The sequence below is a fragment of the Camelus ferus genome, chromosome 19, assembly GCF_009834535.1.
Source record: "Camelus ferus isolate YT-003-E chromosome 19, BCGSAC_Cfer_1.0, whole genome shotgun sequence".
NCBI classification, from domain to species: Eukaryota; Metazoa; Chordata; class Mammalia; order Artiodactyla; family Camelidae; genus Camelus; species Camelus ferus.
This window is the reverse complement of record NC_045714.1, coordinates 12,341,531-12,357,732: the sequence shown is the minus strand read 5'-3', so window position 1 is coordinate 12,357,732 and position 16,202 is coordinate 12,341,531. Positions and strand designations below refer to the sequence as shown.

General features: G+C 50.5%; 1 protein-coding gene across 5 annotated transcripts in view; it reads right to left on the bottom strand.

The window, feature by feature from the left end:
• Positions 1 to 16,202, bottom strand: part of PHACTR3 (phosphatase and actin regulator 3) — a 179,358-nt gene that overhangs the window by 100,976 nt on the left and 62,180 nt on the right. Inside the window, exon 1 of one of the 5 annotated variants that reach the window (XM_014552930.2) lies at positions 15,352 to 15,373. The exons of the other annotated variants lie outside the window; for them this stretch is intronic. The gene's annotated coding sequence lies outside the window, so the exon portion shown is untranslated. Of the gene's footprint in view, positions 1 to 15,351; positions 15,374 to 16,202 lie in introns of those variants that run through there. 5 annotated transcript variants of the gene reach the window in all.

The window sequence follows — 16,202 nt, the reverse complement described above, 5'->3', positions numbered from 1 at the left end:
GCATGACCTTCGTACTATTTGGCCTTGGGAATTTGGGATCAGCAGAAACACTGGAACAGCGGGGAAAGTCATGTTTCTGAATGTACTTCCCAGGTGTTGTTCATCCTCCTTCATATTCTGCAGCTTGGATGGGCCAAAGTGTGACAATGTGAATTCTTATCAGACAGAAGACCATCAGAGCTGAATTCACTTAACTAGACGATGAGTTTGCCTGCCGAGTAGTTACAGAACTAGCACCATGGACAGTTCTGCAGACTGTGCACACAACAGGCAGTGAAGTATCTGCTGCAAACACACTCTGGGAGAACAGATGACCTCACAACAGCAAGCCCAGTGAGACCTTGAACTTAAAATATGAATCTTGAGTTATCCAGCCTTTTCCCCTTCCCAAATAAACCTCTTCCTCTTAAAACTGTTTCTCTAGTTCCCCTGAATTATTTTCTCTTTAATTTAAAGCACATGGAACAATGTATCAAACATACAAAACTGGCGGTTCTTAAAGCTGTTGCTTGGTGTGTGTGTGATGTATGCAGTGGGCAATGGTAAAACAACACATATGTAACATCTATAGGCAGCGTGTATGACGTATGATATACATTGTGTGTATGCTATGTGGTTGATAATGACATACAGTATATACAGTGTATCATAATAAATCTAATAAATACAGTGCATGATGGTATTTGTATAATACGTATGATGAGGCATTATTGTTACAGCGAAATCCTCTTTCGCTCCTTTCAGTGCCCTCGGAAGGGGCAATTATCACGGATTTGGTGTATGTCCTTCTAGTCCAGTATTTAAAACGCTCACTCACACACCCTCACTTATCCGTCCATCTTTCCCCTCCTCTCTCCCTCCCCGCTCCTTCCTGACACGACACTTCCCTGACATGCAACATATTGCTTTATTGTTGGGTTCAGATTTACAAACATAATATCACATGGTAAGTTTCATCTTGCAACCTCCTCTCATCAGAGAAATTTAGTTCATTGTTTTTAATGACTGCCCAGGGTCCCAGGGTAGGACACACAACATTTGATACATCTGGCCCCTTACTAATAGCTGTTTCGGTTCTTTTCAGTTTTTCATTATCACACACAGCACTCTAACCCTAAGGACCAGCCTGGGCCATGCACCCCCGCCCACTTCTGTGCCTAGAAATAGACATCGGGTATATGCACATTTCTAGTTGTACTTGACATCGCCAAACTGCCGCTCCAAAATGGTCATCCCAATATGTATCTGAAATGTACCAAAGCTGTTTCCCCCACATTTTTGCCAACACTTGACATCATCAAATTAAAAAAAAAAATTTTTTTGGCCAGTGTCTTGGGTGAAAGATGTGTGGCCCTCTCTTTTTTTTCTCCCCTCTTCCTTCTAAGCTTCTCCACTCCTTCCTTGGCCTGTGTGCTGCTCGGAACATCAGGCACAATGACCACTTCCTCAGTCCTCGTGGGTGACTAATAGCAACAGCCACTACCTGAGAAAGTGGGAGTGGGGGGTGAATTGCCAATGACCCCACGACTAAGAAAGGATAGAGGGGTCTATAGCCAAGACTCCTGGCTTCCAAAGTCTCTTTCCACCACTTGACATTTCTTAGGGGCCTCTGTGTGCAGGACAGGGTTAAAGGAGTAGGTCTGAGCCACCATGAAAATAAGTATGATTTTCCTATTTTCCTACAATCATGACATGGATCTACGAAGCACCTGAATTCCGCCTTCCAGCAGCAATCCACAGAATAGGATGAGCTCGCACCCTGAGAAGAAGGGCAACAAGGAAGACGCCCACTGGGACACGCATGTGCTCACATCCTTTGTGGAAGGCTCTAGAGAAGGGCTCCTGGGTCCGGCCATGCCTGGGGTGACCTGCCTGTGCCCTCTGAGCCTCGGTTTCATAAGCTGGCATGTGGAGCAGCTCTGATCTCCTACGTGCCCAGTGGGAAGCAAAGGGGACAACGCCTGTGAGTGATGACTGTCTCATCGTCTAACCCATCACCAGCCCCCCTCCTCCTCTCTGCCCAAGCATCGGGGATAAACCCCAGCATCTTCTGTTCAACTCTCAGGTTTTTAAATTATTCTTACTGAAAATTTCAGTGTCCATCCACCTGGTGAGCCAGAGACCCCACAGAGGGAAAGCTGGACACGATTCCATGTCCCACTATTAATTCAAGTAAAGTAAGAATGAGGCAGGAATCACTTGCAGCAACATGGGTGTTCCTGGAGAATGTCATTCTAAGTGAAGTAAGCCGGAAAGAGAAAGAAAAATACCATATGAGATCGCTCATATGTGGAATCTAAAAAAAAAAAAAACAAAAAAAGAAGAAGAACATAAATACAAAACAGAAACAGACTCATAGACATAGAATGCAAACTTGTGGTTGCCAAGGGGGAGGGGGGGGTGGGAAGGGACAGACTGGGAGTTCAAAATGTGTAGATACTGACAGGCATATGTAGAACAGATAAACAAGATTATACTGTATAGCACAGGGAAATATATATAAGGTCTTGTGGTAGCTCACAGCGAAAAAAAATGTGACAATGATATATGTATGTTCATGTATAACTGAAAAATTGTGCTCTACACTGGAATTTGACACAACATTGTGGAATGACTATAACTCAATAAAAAATGTTAAAAAAAAAAAAAAAAAAAAAGAATGAGGCAGGGAGGAAATTCATCAGCCTTTGAGGTCTCCCAAAAGCAGATCTGGGTATTCTAAGGGGCCACCTTGGGACCTGTCAACCCCAAGAGGTCACATGCTGACCAGCCTCTTCAAGGCCATTGGCGTGCGCTCTCCCCAGGCGGCTGCCCAGGGAGCCGGGCACAGGCTGGGCCAGGGCAGGGGCTGTTCCTTAGTATTCACCAAGCTGGCCCTGGGCCTTCTCAGCAAAACGGCTGGAATACAAATGCCCCAGTTTGAATGCACGAACTCCACGGAGGAGTGAAGAACACCCCCACGTGGCAAGGGAGCAAAACGTGGAGCCCGAGGCGGACTCCCACCGCCCGGCCACAGAGGAGAGGTGGGCAAGTCCCTCTCTCCACACGGGTCAGCACACACTTAAAGGAGGCGCCTGGGTCATCGCTCTGACCTTGCTCTCCATGGCTGCCACTCTCTAGAAGCCTTGAAAGAGGCTGCTGTCCATTGTTTGGCGCTAATGGATGCTGTGTTTAGAATCTTAGGGGCAGCATCACTGGGCCATTTTTGTAATTTATAGCCCACCTCTGTCGTTCTGGACACTTTGGGAATCTGTAAGTGCTCTCAGCTCTGACCTCCATCTAATTTTACTAATTTAATTTTATTCCAAAGCATTCAAAGCACTTCTCTTGACACATGACCTTCCAAATAACCTAGCACATGGTTTGTTCTCATCCCAAATAAGTGTACGTATATAAAAGGTTAGAGCTGATGGTTCCAGGACGGGGCTAAGTGCATCAGTTCATTCAACCCTCCGCAAATCGAAACAGAACAAATACCCTTCAGGAGGGAGGTCTGTTATCAGCCCCATTTTCTAGACAGAAGTTGAGCTCAAGAGGTAAGATTAAAATGCCCGAGCCCGAAAGACTCAGTGAGGAAGACACATGTGAAACGTTCACAAAGTGACGTGAGGTTAACGACACAGGATAAACACAGTGCAAACAGCATGATTCTAATTTTGTTTGTCGAATCTATACTTGCACACAAAGAGGGGGCAGCACTGTAACGGGCCCGACCAGGATGTCTGCACTGCTCATCTCGGGGTTGGGGGTTATGTCTGATGCTGTTTTTATTTTTATACACCTGCATCTTCACAGGGAGCTGCGGGCCACAGGTCACTCTGTCCTCACCCCTCTGGGGCCCAGTTTCCTCATCTGTCATATGGGGATAAAAACGAGCCCCACCTCAAAGGGTGGTTTGAAGACTGAAGGGTTAATTCACAGAGAACGGGCTTCGGGCATGTTGTCCAGAAGCGTCCGTTGCTAATGCCAGCAGCTTCCGTCACTGTCCACCCTCCTCTGCGTGAGGTAACAGACACCCAAGGCAGACTCACAACCCGGCGACCAGCACAGGCCTCCAGCCGGGGCCAGTCAGGATCCGCACTGGGCAGCTGGCCTGATGCTATTTATAAACTGCTGCTCACCCCGAGTGAGCGCGAACAAGGACACCTCCGGAGCCGGACCGCGTGTGACCTTCCGCATTCTCACCCGCTTCTATTTATTACGATTCCAGCCCAGCGGCCCTGCTGGGTCAGTGCTTGCGAGGCCTTTGTTCTCAAACTCAGGCTCACACCGCTCCCTTCCTTGCTGAACGCCGTGCCCTGGGCACTTTTAAGATTTTGCCCACAAGTTCAATGGAGCCAAGCCCTCCAACAGAACTTCCTTCCGATATCGAAACAAAGAAGTGCTGTTGACTCCGCTGTAGCTTTGCTCAGAACGCGAATAGCCAGAGAAGGAAAAGAAAAATCCAGGTTGAACCCCTCAGCTCCTTTCTTCTAAAATCAGCACTGCGGAAGGAGGTGCTTTGATTCAGAAGATGAAATTTAAATGAGAGAAGAGTGTACCAGGCCTCCTAGATGAAGCATCTCCTCGGCAGTGGGAAAAACCAGCCTTCAAGCTGGAGGCTCTCTCCCTGGGGGGTGGGGGGTCGAGTCAGGGGGAGGAGCACGATGGGGATTTCCTGGTTTACCCCCACCACTAACTCACAGCATCACTTTGAGAGAATCACTATCCTGTCTAGAAAATGGGAGAGTGAGACGAAGGCTCTCCAAGCATCCTTCCAGGGTTAAATCCAGTCATTCCTGCAATTAAAATCCCGCTAGAGTTGTCAGAGATAAAGGACACAAAGTAGGTCAGCTAAAATGAAAAAAATAAACAACAAGAACCAGGAAAAGACAGAAAGAGGAATAAGAATGAGAACAGTCTTCTCTTTTATCAAAACATAATAATACTGTTAACAATGACAACTGTGTGGGTTTGTTGCAGGAATAGACAGATTTCAATGAGACAAAATGAAAAATCCAAATATAGACGTCAAGTCACATGGGATTCAATATATTTATAGAGAAGGCAGTGAAATCAGAAAGTGGGATGACTCAGTGAATGGAGTTAGGACAATTGGTGGCAAACTGGAATAAAAGTAGGTTGGGTCTGGCCGTGACATTTACGTCAAGATAAACGCCAGATTTATGAATGCTTTAAATATAAAAAGAAAATGTAAGCATAGAAGAAGTAAAAGAAAACATTTATTTTTTTCAATGTATTTGTCACTGAAGTAACATTATGACATTATAATGTGTCTGATGTTATCTTTGTTCCCAAAGAAAATATTTAAAAACCAGGCTTGGACGAGAGAAGACCTATCTAACAAGGACATGACACCCAGAAACTGTAAAAGAAAGACAATCGTGAGAAACTCACCAACATCAACATGAAAATTTCTGTATAACAAGAATCACCAGAAGCCAAGTCAAAAGACTAGCTTCAAGCCAAGAAGAAACATTTGCAACTCTTATCTCAAAGAGCTGAACTCCCCAATACAGGAGTACACAGAAACAGAAGAGAAAAAATGGTGAGCAAAGTGAAAATCGTTCCCATTGACCATTCCAACAGGACAGAGACAGGGTTTCCACCAGGACCCACAGGAGGCCACATGGAAGCTGCAGAAGACCCTCGTAGGAATGAAGCCTGCTTTCCAAGCAAGACTTTCCAAACAAACCTCCTGAACAAAGACCACGGAGACGCCCCCAGCGGAGGGCCGCCTTTCCCGACAATGTCCCGTCCTGGGCTGGCCCTCACTTCCTGCATTCCTTTGATTATCACCTTATGCCTTGAGCCCTGTAAGAAGCCCCTCCCAGCCCTCCTGAACCAGGATGCTGCCAAGGACCCTGGGTGGACGCCTCCCCGCATCCACCCTCCTGCAGCCAGCCCTGCTTTGACTGCAGGACTGTGGCTGGTGACCTTCGACGGCTGGGCTTTGGCAAGACGACAGAGAGCAAACAGCCAGGTAAACATTGCTCGGCAGTGGTGGTCACTGTCGTCGCAGCACTGGGGACCGTCCCAGGACACACAGGCAAGGGGCTCGGGACGGTGAACTGAAGACGGTCCCCTTGCCTGGGGCCCCTGAACCGGAACCTCCATGACACAATGCTTCAGCAACCCAGTGAAGAAGGGTTTACGAGCAGGATGAGGACACGGAAGACACTTCCTACTTGGACTTGGGACCTCTACGTACGTCTCACAGTCTCCGCGCAACGCCTAAGGCCCCCGTCCGCCTGGGAGGCCCCGGGACTTGGGGCAGGAAGCAGGCACCCTTGGCTTTCATGGGGCTGGCAGCCCAGCAGGTGAGACGGTCGGAGAGGCCCCTGCTCAGGCACCGGCAGTTGGTTCCCGCTGTCCCAGAGGACCCAGACGTGGTGACAGGGGCCGGTGAGGAAAGGATGCTTGGGCTGGGATGGGAAGGCAGAGCAGGAGTCCACCAGGAAAGGCCTGTGTTTGTACATGTTGCAAGGGTGGAGTTCACGTTAGAGTCCCAGTACAGGTTACAGCATGTGTCAAGGTCCTGAGGTTGGACCGTGCCATCGTGAGGCCGGAGGGGAGGGGCCAGAGGAGGCGGGAGGGGCCAAAGGAGGCAGGAGGGACAGATGTAGGGAGGAGTTTGGGTGTCTTAAATCTTGCAAGTCATGGGGGGGGCCCTGAGAAATTTCAAGTAAGATGAGGACGTGGCGGGGGGGTTGGGGGGTGCTGAGATACCGCCATAATGAGACTGGAGGTTTAAAAAGACCACTCCAATTACCCAGCAGAAACCCAGTTAGGTGGGCCTCCCAGAGGAAGCAGGGGTGGGGCCGGATGCAGCCGCATTCTCCCAGAAGAGAGACTGGGAGGCCTGGGCCTCAGTGGTCATGGCTGGAGGGAAGTGGTCGTTATGGGAAGCAGACGGATCTGAGAGGTACTCGGGGTGAGCCTGCAGGATGCAGGGTGAGGAGGGAAAAGGCCGAGGCCGGTTGATACCCAGGTTTCCAGCTTCAGTAGGCAGATGGGAAGGGGGTCATCCCCTGGGAGCATGAGGGATTGTGCCCAGGGATCCATTTCTGAGCCTCAGCCTCCCCTAGTGCCAAGTCAAGGGGCTGGACCACGGCGGGGTTTTCCACCTTGTCCCGCCAGCCGAGGCTGGACTCCAAACCAATCCACACAGCATCCAAGTATCCAAACAAATCACACTAGAGGGGACAGGAATGGCAGGTCCCTCAATTCCGAGCAGGCCCCTGGGGCACCCCCACGAAACTCTGACAGATCCTCAGACAAGTGTGAAAAAAACACAGGACTTGACAATTTCGCCAGCCCCTCTGTCTCTGTCCTGCTGCGCCATCTGACAAACCATCTTTCTCCTGAGCCATCGTCCCTACCTGGCCTCAAGACATGACCTCCAGGCCATTGGGCCTTGTGGCCACTCCAGCAACCCTAAGGACAGGCCCCAGGGACTGAGTTCTGCCCTGCCTGGGAGTGACCCCCAGAGGCATCTCTGCCAGCGGCCGCAAGGAGGACTCTCCCCCCAGGGACTTGGCGTCTCTGTCCTTGGCCCCTGCAAACCCACGTGGCAACTCCCCGACACAACGATAAGCCCACACCCTGCAGAGAAGTTGGCTTTTAAGACGCATATTTAAAAATACCCAGGGGATGGTGTGGGAATAGAGAGGGAATGAAGCCAGGCACCTCAGCCCACGCAGAATGCAAATACGTGCCTTGCAGTCTATGTTGTGTCTTAAATAGAGGCCTGGGACATGAACACCACCAATAAGAGAAGTTAGTGTTCAGCACAGCCATGGCGCCGCCCAGCCCAAGCCTCCCAGGACAAAGGCCGGCATCCTGAGACGCTCCGCTTGCCCCCAGGTCCTGACCCTTTCCCGACAGCTCCAGTGGTGAAGAGGCCGCCAGCCTCGTTTTGCAGTCTGAGGAGAGAAGTTCATCACTATTTATTCATCCGGCATTAATTCATTACCCCTCCCCCCACCATGTTCCAAAAGGGAGGTGTAAGGTGTCTTACAAAAATGCCTGTGGTAATTTAAGTAAAGATAAAACAAGACGAGGAAAGAACATACATGATGTGGCTTAAATACACAAAACGTATGCTATGGGATTCGGTGCAGAGACTGGAGATTTGAAATGAAGCTGGATGCCGGGCTTCCTAGCAGCCCCAGTGAAGACAGAAACACAGTCAGGTATGACATTCTCAGAATCCGAGAGATGAAGAAACCAGGCGTCTCTGGTACTGAGAACAACGTCAACCCGTGGCTTCCACACACTGGACGTTTGGAGGGAGAGGGCACGTTCTTCATGCTGTCCCACCAGGGAGCAGGGGAAGGGCTCACCCAGCCCCAACTGACCCCGTCTGTTCCCACTGAGTATGAACACCACCAAAAAATAGAAATTCCAAACCTCCATCCATCTATTCCCACTTCCCTGACCCCACCTTCCAAGAGTCGTCTGCAAATCTGCCAAGAATCCTTCTCGAGCTGTTGGCATTATCGTTGCGTATACGCACAATCAGCTGCATGATACTTTATATTTTAAGTCAACACACTTTTCTTTTTACCTACGTAAATTTAATCTATTAAGGAAACTTTACATCTCTGCTTTAATAAGAAAGTCAGAATCACTTTCCAGAAATGTTAAATGTTGCAAAATGGCCACAAAATAAATACAATGGAAACAAATCAATGTAATTATATTTCTGGCAGACACTGCACCCTTCCAGGGCTCCGTGCCTGAGGCTGTTCTCCGCTTGTTACAAAAGGGAAAGCAGCCAGCATTCAGCGTCAAAGACACATCAGCCACAAACTAAAATTTTCTCCTTGATCTACAACCAGAAGACTGAAAGAGAATTCAAAGGGAACGGCCATCTGATCATTGGATCCCGTGACACTCAAAGCCCCATGTGAGTTACATCAAAAACAGCAGTGCTCACAGGGCGTCCGGGACCACCGCCCACCTGGCAAGGGTGTGTAGCTGGAGGCAACCAGGTTAAGAGTCTGTCCTCAGTACCATCCACTTCCCTTCAGGGTAGAGCCTCACAATGTTTCTCTCCACATTAAAGACAATAACCTGCAACAAAAGGGACAGAGATGGAGGCGGTGGGTCCAGATGTCATACAACAGGGGGGCCCGGATGCACGAGCAGGACTCAGAGAGCTGTGGGGAGCGGAGAGGACGTTCCAGCCCAGACGTCGGGGCTAGACCTTGGGGCCAAAGTGGGCTTGGAGGGTGGCCTCGAGTCGGGCAGCTTGCTTCGGTGGTAGGTACTTCCACCCGCACGCCCATCTATCCATTCAACACTGCAAAGCCCAACCAGGGCTGGCTGTGATGTGACAGCAGGGCGGCAGGTCCCACCCTCCGGGCGCTCCCCGTCCAGGGAGGGAGTCCGGCAGGAGCGGTCACAGAGGTAAAACGACACAACCGTACAATAGGGAGGACCTCAGAGATCCAAAAGCTCTTCCGAAGCCTGATTGTGTTTACATGCTTCCACTGACAGCGATCCCCTCTCTCACCATCAGCAGCAGGGTGGACGGCGGGAAGCACAGGTAGCCCCCATCTCCAGGCACAGGACACTGGGCCACCTGTGCCTGTCCCGAGACCACCCACGACAAGAGGCTTCTGCCAGTGCCCGCAGCACAAAGGCCAGCTCGAGATCAGGATGCCCTGAAGCACGATCTGCTGATGTAAGCATGCAGCCCTGGGCATGCATGGCTCTTTGCTGCTTCATTCTGAAGCAGAAAAGGTCAACCATGGCATTTGAGGAAAGCTTGAAACGTGAAAAAGAGACCACAATAAACAGATAGGAAAAAGAAACACCCCAGAAGAAAGAGATGAGTCAGGAAGCAGATGATTTAATTTAAAAATACAGACTCCAGTGAGAATGCTCAGAGACGAAGCGTGGGCTGGGGAGAACTGAAAGCTGTCTGCTGTCCCTCCCTGCAGGTCCCAGTGCCCCCCTCTGGAACCACGCAGGACAAATCCCACCCTTTCTTAGCCCCTAAGTCTGCTCTAAAATAAACAGCTGCAGTCCCTCTCAGTGCTCTTGCAAATTCCCGTTTGCCAGAGTCCTTCAGAAAACACAGCACCCCAAAGTGAATGCAATCTTTAGCAGAGGGTCAGGCTAGACCCTAAGCTCCATTATACTATACACTCTCCATCTATCAGCTGCTCTACTCAGCATCTCCCCAAGATCCAGGCACAGATACGAGGGTGATAAGGTGATTTTAGGGGGCTCATGGACCCAGTGCAAAGTAACAGAAGTTAGCCCCTTCTCATCCCCCTCAAGCCTTCCAGAGAACATCAAGGGAGCATCAGGTCGGTGCCGAGATGATTCTGACCCACAACCTTTTTAGATCGCGGTGTTTTAACACAGAGGGTCTTCTGGGTCAGAGACCTTGGCAGGAGACCGTGTCTAGTCTGAATTAATGTTATTTCACATTCAGTGTTTTACTTTTATGGTTACCTTTTATCAAAGGCAAGTGATACCGGTGTTCTACTTGAAGTCACAGCAAAAGAATCTCTTTTACAATGAAATTAGCTAAGAAGAAATAGACTTGGATTAAAAGAAAATAGTCAGCAAAGTCTCCTAAAGGTGGCAGACAAGTGAGTCGGGGAGCGGGTGCGTTAGGGCAAGCGATGTTCGTCCGACGGCCGCGTCTGCGCCTCCGCCCGGCCCTTGCCGGACTCCAGGCTCAGGCCACCAGGTGCCATCTGCCGTGTCCACGTGGATGTCCCACCAATGCCTCAAGCTTCAAGAGGCCCAAACGAACTTCTCTGCCCCAGAACCTGCTGCACCCAGGGCCGTCCCCTCCCGGGCCAGGAAGGGATTCTCCACTGGGGACGGGCACTGGTTATTGTCTGTCCTTCCCCATCGGCATGCAGGTCCCGGGGACCAGTACACGTGCCTGCTCTGCTCGCGATGTCCCAACAGCCAGAACACCGCCCACACGCTCGGGCCAACAGACACCGGGTCAGCTCAGTGAAGAGGCCGGATCCCTACCCAAGCCTGCTCCTCGCAGGACAGTGCGCTTTGGAAATCGGAGCTGAGGACTTGAGTTCATCAACATTAAACTTCTCCTTGTTGGCTCTGCCTCCCAAACAGTCTGTGGAGATACACATTTGACTCTTTCTCTTGAGCACGTCGGGCATGCTGTTAATGCCGTTATCAGCTCTATAACCTACCCAACTGCTAACCTGCCAAGCTGCTAACCCAGCACTGATGGTTCAAGACCTAGGACGGAGCCCCGAGGCACTATTCCTGCAACCTGGGGGTCATCGCTACTCACAGTTAGCGAAATGTTTTACCATTTTTTTTTGATCACAGAGAAAAGTAGGAAAAAAAACAGCATGGTGAACTGCCATACAGATGTCAGCCCGAGGCCACGACTGTCTGCACCTTGCTGAGTTCCCTTCTTGTGTGTGCGTGTGATCGCCACCCAGAGAGCTACCTCACAGGAAAAGTCAGGAGTCGGCAAACCTTTTCTGCAACAGGCTGGATAGCAGATACTTTAAGCTGTGTGGGCCGAGGGTCTCTGCCTCAACTGCTCCTGCTGGGAAGCTCACACGAGTTACTCGCCGGGAGATGCAGACCCGGCCAGCCTGTCTCCAAGCTCGGAGGCTGAGCACCTGGCCTCGGCCGCACTGCCTGGAGAGGGTGAGTGGCCCGGTCCCAGGGCGGGAGGCAAAGCCCACAATGGACCAGAGGACTCCCCACCCTCCACTGCTCTCCCATCACACTAGTGGGGAGGAGTGTGGGATTGGGGGTCAAAGCGTTCAAGATGGGGAAGAGGGCAAGCTACTTAAACTTCTAAACCTCCGTTTGTCCATCTGTAAAATGGCAGCTGGGATAGGACCCGCCTCCCAGGCCCCCATGAGAATGAGGGAGATGCGCAAAGTACCAGCATGTGCCCGTGGGAGCTGCTGCCCAGAAGTCACAGGTGAGGCGTTTCATTTCCCAGAGTGAAATTTAACAATCCCAAATTCCTGCCGTGCTGCCTGGATCAGAAGCCATGTGGGTAGAAGAAGGAAAGAAAAAGGAGTGAAGGGAGCGAGAAGGAAGGAAAGGAGACGAGAATTCCTACGGGTCCGGTGGCGGTGACTCCCAGCGCCCACAGGGGCGCTCCGTTCCACGCACACGTGCGCTGCTCTTTCCCTCGCCGTGAGCCCTGCAGCCTCGACTCCAGCTGCGCTCATGCCAGGAGCAGAGTTCTCCAGCTGTTACTAATTCTGCCCACCTCTTTGTCCCATCAGCTTCTGGCAACTTCTCTCTCTAATGTCATAGACCCCACACTAATGGAATTCTCCTGTTAACAACTGGGGGGTTAAATCACAGGGGCACGACTGAAGTAGCAAGCTTATGTGTCAGATGAGAGTCAACACATCTTTGAAGCTGGCTCCGGGAGGGAACTTTACTCCAGCGTTAGTAAGACCTCCAAAAGAGATGTGAATCGGGTACATGATCGTGTCCCATCACGGGGACTAACTGTAACAAGGATGGACAGCGTTTCAGAGATGCGTGTGCACACACACACGCGTGCACCCAGCACACCCAGAGCAGCTTAGCTCTAAACACGCATGGTGATGCACCCACAAAAAAGCCAAGCGGTGCCCTCAGCCGAACACGCTAATGTGACTTCTGAACTTGCAGAAAAGTAGAAATTGTGTAACAAACAGCTCTCCGGGTTCAGCAACTGTTACTCTTTTGCTCCGTGTACCTCCTACATTCACACACGCTCCCTCCTCTTACAGAATGTGAGCCCTGTTGAGTCATCTCAAAGAAAGATGCCTGAAGTTGTGCACCTCACATCTAAACATTTCAGCCTTCATCCCCTCCTAAAGTAACATGATCACATCTAACCCATTAAGAATAATTCCCTGGATCATCTAATATTTAGCCCCTTTATTAAATAAAGTTTTTCTCTAAACTTTAATTTCTTTTCCAATCAAGTTCATCTTCAACCACAAGGACAGGATACAAACCAATAGAAATCTCCTGCTCTGCAGTCTGAATATTTCCTAAATTGGCTCTCCAGAGCTGAGCATCTCCTCCTTATTCCCTTCCCCTTCCCCCACCTTCTAATTATTTACTGACCTCCCCCAGGATTCTAGGACAGTGATCCTAAGAGTGACCATGACTAGCAGTATCACATGGGAACACACTAGAAAATGCAAATTCTCACACCCACGTAACCCTGCAGAACCAGGAACTCTGCGGGCGGGGCCAGCGATGGCTGGTGTGACAAGCCCCCGGGGGGTTCTGGTGCAGGTTCTTAAACCCTGGGAACCACTGTTCTCTGCCCTCTAAGCCAACAGCTAGAAGAGCAGTCTCTCCCCTCCAGGAGCTCACACGGGGGAAATTAACACAGATACAAAATACAAGGTTAGACTTCATTTTGCATGTCTCTTTTGAAGTTAATTGGTAATATCTTAACCTCCCACCTAAGTAATAACAATGCAATATTGCTCAGGCAAAGATGATTTCTGCCCCATAAAACAGATTGCAAAACACAGCAAGCTCTGCCAATGGATGGGATTCAGCTGTGACATGTCAAATTATGTCAAGAGGCAGCGAAGAAAGGGAGCTAAAAATAGCACCATGCGGCCGGCACCAGGGCTCTGGTTTATCAACTCCGGGACCAAAAACAGCCTCCGGCCACTCCTCAGGTCCCCACAAGGCCCCGGCCAGGAGGAGCTCGCTGCTCTGTCCATATGTCACGTGCCCTCCTGCCCACAGCTCTGCGGGTGCAGAGTGGAGGACTCCAGGGGAGGCAAGAGCGAGCAGGTTGCTCCGAGGATGATACTCCATAGTTTAAAAATAGAATGTTCTGAGCATACACAAGATGAACAGTCACCCCACAAGCAAAGCTACTGCATTATGTAACAACAATGTAATTAAAAAATCCCTTAAGTCACAGGCTGTGAACAGATCATACTGACTCAGGGCTCAACTGCTTGGCAACCAAAGAGTTAATATAAAAAAAAAAATACAGGGGAAAAAAAATCTAGTCCATGCAGATAGAGATCAACAAAACAGCCAAGCCATCCATGAGTATGGCTCTGGGAGGCAAAATAATTTATGGTAAAGAAACAGTGCATTTCATAAGGGCTTCTTATTTTAGCTTGCCTGCTAAAGGTTGTGAAATTAAACAGCAGCAAATGTGCAGTGTGTCTTTACTGGGAATGTTCACTTCGCTGAGAGTCGCACCTCGGTGACAGCTTGAAATGATGGCCCCGGGACAGCTGTTCCCTTCCTCTCCTTAATCAAACAGTATATACCCCTGATTACTTCTGAATGAACGTCAAGCATGGGTTTTTTTTAATGCTACGATTTTTGTCAGTGGTTACCATCATTATGAATTTACACAATTCCAGAATTCACCCTGGCAGTGTAACACGCCAAGGACATCCCACCAAAGGATGGCTAAATTACCATCTTTCCTTCCCCTCTAAGGAAAAAAGCAAGCACTTCAGGAGAGGGGATTTGGCATTCAGACAATGGCTATCTCCTGAAGAACTCAGGACTCAAGAGTTAAACCACTTTTCTCTGAGTCCAAAAACTTGCAGCTTAGAAACACAGCAGAGCACCATCAGGAACCAATTTTACGTCCAAGAACCTCATGTGACCCATATTAACACTCAGAATTAGCTTCCCCATCTCCCTCTTTGGCCCCAACTCCAGATATCCAATCCCACCTGCAAACCAATTTTCAGAAGCCCAAATCCACCAGTGGTACTACATGCAAAATCACACAGAAAAGCAGAAGGTACGCTCCTCCCCTCCCCCAGCCCCCGAGCAGGGAGTCTGTGGTTGAGATTCCCAAGGGATCGTGACTGCGCACGCAACATTCATTCCAGACACTAAATGAAGGTTTCAGCCGCCACTGTTGGAAACCTCCCCTACTTGGAATTTTTACAAAACCTAGCTTTAGAACAGGACCCCGTGCAGTCAAAATGCACATCAATGACAATCTATTATTTCCTGGAAATTATCTCACAAGCTGGAGAGGAAAAGCCATCCAGGTGGAATTTTTATTTTTAGCCCAGAAGTAATAGGTTAAAATAGCATTCCTGTGGAAACAAAAGACTCTTTCTGGGCTCTGGCTGAAGCAGAGCGGCTGGCTAACCCTGGCCTGGCCTGTCAGCGGGGAAAGGGGCACACCTCCCCCTCACCCCAGACTCCCAGCCTGGCCATCTGATTCCTGGGGGTAAAACGCCGGCCCCCTTTGGCGGCCCTGCTGCTGTGCACACTTGCAAGGTCTCTGCCTTCCAGAGGCCTCCCCCTACCCCCACAAAAGATGCCCACTCCCCTCCCTCCCGCAGAGGTGCCTGGAGGAATTCCACTCACCTTATGGTCAAAGAATGGTTCTGAATTCAGGTCCTCATCCTCCCAGGAAACTCTGTGTCCCTGCAGGTTCCTGGATCCTGTCTCCCTAAACCTCCCTCAGAGGTAGTGACCGGCAGAGAATCTGACCGCTCAGGACTAGCTCAGCTCCCCGAAAAACCTCCAGCCCCAAGCAGCACTGCAATTGTCAGGACGCTCCTGTCTGCCTTTTGGGGCTGAACACCATTATTATCTGTAAACATTTTTAAATATAGATGTTGCAGGAGTGGGGGTGGGGTGGGGTGAGGAGGGCCGCCAGGGCATGAGCAATCAGCTCATGGACCAAGCCCCACCCAGGGCTGCTCAGTGTCCACGACTTGCCCCCGAGCACTGTCGGGACACTGGCCGCAACGGCAGCTGGCCGGAGCTTGACGGAAGTCACCAGAACCAAATGCCACATTCAAAACCCACTGCATCAAACCTCTCCTGGCCTTAGGCAAGGCCCATCGGTCAGAGGGGTTGCTCTCCCCTGCCCCCACTGCTGCCACGCTGACCTTGGGGAGAGGGCACCTTGGCCGTGCTCAGTTGTGAGGCTGCTGCTGCAGTCTCAGGTCGGGGAGGCTGCCCGGGGCCGGGCCGGGAGGGACCACAGCGGGAGAATGGGATTCTGATCCCTAGCCTCAGCCAAAGGATGAAGGCAGGGACCCTCATTGCACGTTTATTCCAGGCCCAGGATGGGCAGCAGACAGATGGGGAGGCCTGTCCCACAGACTCACCCGAAGCCCCCACACCTATTCCGTCCACACCTCTGTGTAGGGGTGGGAACATGTGATGTTCCAGTGAACTCCCAACGCGGAGGGGACGAGAGCAGAGTT